At 43.2% G+C, this 6,000-nt stretch overlaps 1 long non-coding RNA gene across 1 annotated transcript in view; it reads left to right on the forward strand.

Annotated features, from left to right (window-relative positions):
• Positions 1-2,721, forward strand: part of LOC122892571 — a 43,799-nt gene extending 41,078 nt beyond the window's left edge. Inside the window, exons 4-5 of the long non-coding RNA XR_006381427.1 lie at positions 1,247-1,319; positions 2,689-2,721. This is a non-coding gene — a long non-coding RNA (uncharacterized LOC122892571). The remainder of the gene's footprint in view (positions 1-1,246; positions 1,320-2,688) is intronic.
• Positions 2,722-6,000: the final 3,279 nt, after the last annotated feature.

Here is a 6,000-nt window from a genome sequence, read left to right on the forward strand (position 1 = left end):
CTCCTGCTCATAGCCCTTGAGGCAACAGACACAGCCAGACTTAGGTCAAGGAGGGGGTCACTCCTATTTGAGAGGAGGGCCCCTACCCCAAGTCTGTCGAGTTCCTTCCTGCACCCCAGTAAGAGCCATGTGGTGAGTCAGGATCTATTTATTACAGGACCGTCGGATTCTCAGTAAAGGGAAGCCTTTCTGAGAACACAGTCCTTGGGTGAGGAGAATTCCTTCCTCAGAGAAAGCAAGTTGCCTTCCTGGCCAATATGATTTGTTATCAAGCAAGGATAAACCAGGAAATGGCAGGTTAGAGACAAAACTAATTAGCAAGCTGTTGTTCAGCGCCAGGTGTTTAAAATTTAAGAACTAATTTCATGACCCTGTGCATGGCCCCTCCCTCTTTGTCCTCTATTTTTTATAATAATCTTCCAGATGAAGATACTGGACTAGATAATGTCTAAGATCATTTCCAGCTCTACCATTTTATGGTCTAATTTTTATTTAATACCAGCTTAACCTGTTTTTGATACAACAGAGGTTCAAGAAGTATTGATGGCATTTTACAGATATGGACACTGAGGGCTGCTGGGCCAGGGATTTGCTTTAGACCCATGCAGGTCGTGTCAGGGCCTGAATCCTTCCAGAGCTCTGTTTCATTAAGCAACCAATATTTCTGGGCTCCAGGGCAGAATTGCAGTATCTTTCCCTTCAGAAAAGTTGGACTGGTTTTTCCCCACCAGATCTGAAGAAAAATAGAAAACAACAACTAAGGGTCAGAGTATTAATATGAAAAATATTAGAGCACACGTATTCCCCTTCTGCAGACAATGAGAGTTTGAATCTCACAAGTCCATGGCGACGGGACTGCCAGGGGTTGAAGGGGAACAGATCCGAGCTTGGCGGTGGGGGGAGTTGGGGTGGGGGGGTGTACATTTCATACATTTCAGTGTTGGTGGAGTAGAGTGGGGGGTGGGGCCCTGATCCCAAGGGCACAGTGAACAAGGTCAGCCTCACCTCTTCTCTCCGATCTTGGCAATAGCCAGTCTAGCCAGAAAGAGCAATCTGTCAAGTCTAATTAGAGTAGAACAAAGTGAACAATGGGCGCCCAGCTCGAAACTGACAGCCGGGTTGAATGGGGTGGAGGAGCCCGGGAGGAATGTGTGCTTTGTGTGCCTGGAATTGGTTCCTTCAAATGGATCCTTTCCGAACTCAAACTGTGAAACAACTTAAACTGGATTCTTCTTTGCTTCACCAGAAATCTGCAGGTCCCTGCACTGTTTAACACAGGCACATCCGGCAAAAGTCGAGAACCTGGCTCTGTTTCCAAGGTGAGGCTGTGATTGAACCTAGTTCCACCCTGCATGGTCGGCATGGTGCTGTGTGTGTGCGACTGATATTTACTCATCTGCTCATGTTTCTCTTTTGTGTCTGATTATATTGGTGGTACCAGTGTTTCTTTGATTGTTTCTGAAACGCCTTTTCTTATAAAGCTTGTAGTTGGAGTCTGGAAATTTTGGAACAGCTTGGAATTTTAGTAGGACCACAGATAAGCACATTTAAGGTGCAAAAAAATTTTTTTTATGACATTTTTGGCTTGTACTTTAAATGGTCTCTCTGATTTGGGTATTTTAGCTCTTGCATCAAAAGTAGGTTTCACAGGAAAAGGGTATGTTGTATACACGAATCAAATGAATATATTCCTTCAAATAAGTACATGAATGTGGGCTATTGAAGCTTAAAGGCTAGGCGTGTTCATAATCTAAAGCCTCAAATAATGGAAGCCTGTGATCAGCAAATATTATATTGAAGACTGATGGCTTGTTCATTTAATTCTGCCTCAGATGGGGCATACTTAAAAGTGTGAGAAAGCTTAATTGTCTGAAGTGGGAGGGAAAGGATGGGAAGACTGTCAACACAAACATAATTTATAAGTTCTAAGTCTCAGTCTGCATAATTTTACTATTCTTTCCTGGGTATTATCTCAATCCTTGAAGCATCCTGTGAAGTATATTACTGCTATCTTCACTCTGCAGATAAGGACACTAAGGCCTTGAGAAATTAGCCCAAGTTTACAGAGAAACGCAGAGTCAGGCCTTGACCTTTGGCTGTCTGGCTCCAGGTCTAATGTACTTCTCAGCACTGTGTTTCTGGTAGAGTTAGGAGATACTGCATCTTAAAACTCACCGAATTCATAATAATAATGCCAACGTGAGAAATCTCGGCTCGTCCTCTGGTTTCTTATGCACATGAGCAAGGCAGTGGATTTTTGTCTGGAAGGTTTCCTACCGCTTACAGTACTTTACTGTGTGTTGCTATCCTTTCTTTTCCAGCAGCGACACTTGTTTCTTTTCTGCTTTCCTTTTTTTCCCTCTTTCTCTTTTACATACATGTTATTTGAATAAATAATCTGGTAAAAAGATAAAGTCTGCCGGCGCTACCCTCCTAACCCCAGGCCTTGTCCTTTCCCCAGGGAAATCAGCTATCAGTTTGGGGTATAACCAGCTGTTTGCGGTGTGTGTTTGCGTAGATGTGTGTGTGTGTGTGTGTGTGTGTAACATATTGTTTTGTGTCTTTTTAAAAATATACACGGTACCATGCTATATTTTTTTATTCTGCAGTTTGCTCTTATTTTTTTTAAAGCAGGTTTTTGTGTGTGTGTTTTTTTTTTTTTTAAGATTTTGTTTATTTATTTGACAGAGAGAAACACTGAGAGAGAGGGAACATGAACAGGGGAAGTGGGAGAGGGAGAAGCAGGCTTCCCACCCAGCAGTAATCCCGACGCGGGACTCAATCCCAGTACCCTGGGATCATACGTAAGCCGAAGGCAGACTCTTAACGACTGAGCCACCCAGACGCCCCTGCTCCTATTATTTTTGTCAACTTACTATGCCTGTGGAGATCACTTCATGGCGGTATGTTTCAATGTAATTCATTCTTTTTAATTGTTATGTAGCATTCCATGCATTGTCACTCGGTTTCCTCTCTACCTTGCTTCTGCTTTTGAAATGACTTAGTGGCACATCATGTCAACCATATTTGGATTTACAGCGCAGGTAGAGACAGACATAAGCTTTATGGCTCACGGAGCATTAATAAGAAAGGAAGGGAGCATAGGAAGCACCTACACTCTCACTCTGGGCTGAGATAAGAGGCCAAGGCAGGCCTGGTGTTACCTATCAGTACATTTGCTATTTCTCAGCCTCGGAATTTAAGCATGTTGTTGTTGTTGTTTAAAGATTTTATTTATTTGACAGAGTCACAACAAGAGAGGGAACACAAGCAAGGGGAATGCGAGAGGGAGAAGCAGACTCCCCAACAAGCAGGAAGCCTGGCTGGATCCCAGGACCCCGGGATCATGGCCTGAGCCGAAGGCAGACGCTTAATGACTGAGCCACCCAGGTGCCCCTGTTGTTGTTGTTTTAAACCCAACTGTTCTCTAGAGATACATTCCTTATCTAGAAGAAAGAATAGTAACATACTTGACAGAGAGCTGTGAGGATTAAATGAGTTAACACACAGAAAAGAACATTAAAACCATGAAGATGGAGACATGTCAGTTATGAATTGTGTTTATTACCCTCTTCCTCTTTCCCTCCCACCTCAGATATTATGTCTCGAGGCAATTCTCCCAAGAAGGGTAGTTAGTTAGAGAATGGAGCTATAAACGGTGTTGTTAGATATTCTGAAGCATGACTGTGCCTAAAGGTGTGGCTTCTGAACGCTGACTTCTCTCTGGACTCAAGGCCCCATGAGGCTGTTTGCTAGTTGTGTGTCTCAGGTAATGTTTTGTGATATGTAAAATAAGGGCAGTAGTAATAGTATACTTAGCCTGTGGTGAAGTGTAAATGAGATAATGTATGTAAAGTACATCTATGGCATATCAGCCAGAGAAGCTGTGATATCTGTCTCCACTTCTGTTTTCTTTGGACGCAGTAGCTTCTCCAGTCTCTCCAGTCCTGACAACAAAGGCAGGACTAATCTCAGGATTAAAGCACAGCCATTCATCGTTCCTTTAGTCCATAGTCTGTCTTTTTCTTTTCTTTCTTTCTTTTTTTTTAAAGACTTTATTTGACAGAGAGAGACACAGAAAGAGAAGTAACGCAAGCAAGGGGGAGTGGGAGAGGGAGAAGCAGGCTTCCTGATGAGCAGGGACCCCAACACGGGGCTCGATCCCAGACCCTGGGATCATGACCTGAGTGGAAGGCAGACGTTTAACGACTGAGTCACCCAGGCCACCCTGTTTTTTCCTTAAAGCAGCTCTTTCCTGAGCACCTAATGCGTGTCAAATACTCTGCTGGGTACTGTGTGAAACGTAAAGAAGGGGCGCGGGCATGACAGCACTCTTGTCCTCCAGATGCTTCTGGCTATAAAGTTGGAGTGCCTTAATATGCCAGCTTAACACAGGAAGGGACCTGTCAGATGAAAGGCATTCTGTAATATGCTGTCTGGGTAACAGATAATAATATAAATACAGGATAGTAGTATGAATATACAAGCCCAGTGACTACTTTGTCAAAATTTTCTGTTAATTACAAAGGTATATATACTCCATAACACCTGCTTATTTGTTCCTTATCTAGCTTCAGAATTATTTTAGAAGCTCATCTGTACCTCACCTACAGAACCCGAACCCATAAATTAGCAGCTAATGCAGGGCGGTTTCCTGCCTGGGGGCTGCTCTCACTTCCTCTTGAGAGTGCTGGAAAGAAGGAAGTCACCAGGAACTGGCAGAGAGGAGCTGCTCTCTCCTCAGCCGATCTTGACATGCAGATTTTCTGTTAGTCTGGACCAAATAGCCAATATTTAGTGAGCAGATAAAACACCCCCAAAAGCAGGAACTGTAGTAAAGAGCCTGAGGATGCCACATAAAGGGACTGAAAGTACTTACTTTGGGGTGGGGGGATTCCCAAGAAGTAAACTGACAGTATTTCCAAACATCACCCTAGCCCTTCTCAGCCCAGTAAGCTTTCTCTTGATGCACAGAGCCCATTTTCTGTTGTGCATGTGAACCCATTCCAGCCAGACCACACTGGACATCGAAGGCCGCCTCAGCTGTCAAGCACAGAAGCCATGTGTGGCTTTTGATTTAAGAATCAGTCCAGGCAGCAGATGCTCTGAGGGCTCTGAGGGCTTGGGGAGTTCTAAGACAAGCACTCTTTGTCTTAATTCCATGCTTATATCTGGGATAGAAAATTCTGAATGTTTTTACTTTGAAAAGAGCTATGTTAAATCATTCTTACTAGAAAGAAGTCATTTATGGTATAAAAAGGTGTGGTTTGTCAGAGAGCCGATTTCTTAGCAGACAAAGAATTTGCTCGTTAAATCATAAGCCCTGTGAGAAAGAGATTCTGAAGCATAAGGTGCAGGACATGTAGTTATTAGGTTAAGTGGGATTCAAAGCACTCTGCCTCCATTACCCCTTTTGAAGGCAGTATTTTTATTTTTATTTGATGGAGAGGGGCCCCTCTCTAAAATTTTTGCCTAGAAATGCAGAATAAAAATTTATAGCAATTTATAGCACATTAGAATTCTAAAAATAATTTGGTCCTGCATTTCCACAGAGTTCAGGGCTCCAGAAATATGCTGTCCAAATCATTAGTAGCAATTACTTTATTTTGCCCTTGTACCAGAGGCGAAAGCAGCTGGTGTATGAGACTTGAGAGAGAGCCCATTTTCCAAGGAAGAACAAAGAGAACCAAGAGAGAAGCTGCTTTGCTTTGTCTGAGCCAACTCCCTCTGATCGCATCCGGAAAGGCTCAGAGCTGTATCCCTCCCCATTACACTTGGTTCAGCAGAACTGGAGATGTGGGGAGAACTACCTGAACAGTATTAGTTTTATCAGCTGTCCTGTTCATGGATCCTCTCCCCAGAGGACACTTTCATAACACAGTAACATTTAAGGAGACATTCCCTCCTTTACTTCCCTTTCTCTGCTGATAAACAAAATGCCGGGCTTCCTCTTGGATTTTGTCCCTGATTCACAAAGTTACTATATATTCATTGCTCTCC

This window comes from Neovison vison, chromosome 12 (genome assembly GCF_020171115.1).
Source record: "Neovison vison isolate M4711 chromosome 12, ASM_NN_V1, whole genome shotgun sequence".
Taxonomy (NCBI): Eukaryota; Metazoa; Chordata; class Mammalia; order Carnivora; family Mustelidae; genus Neogale; species Neogale vison.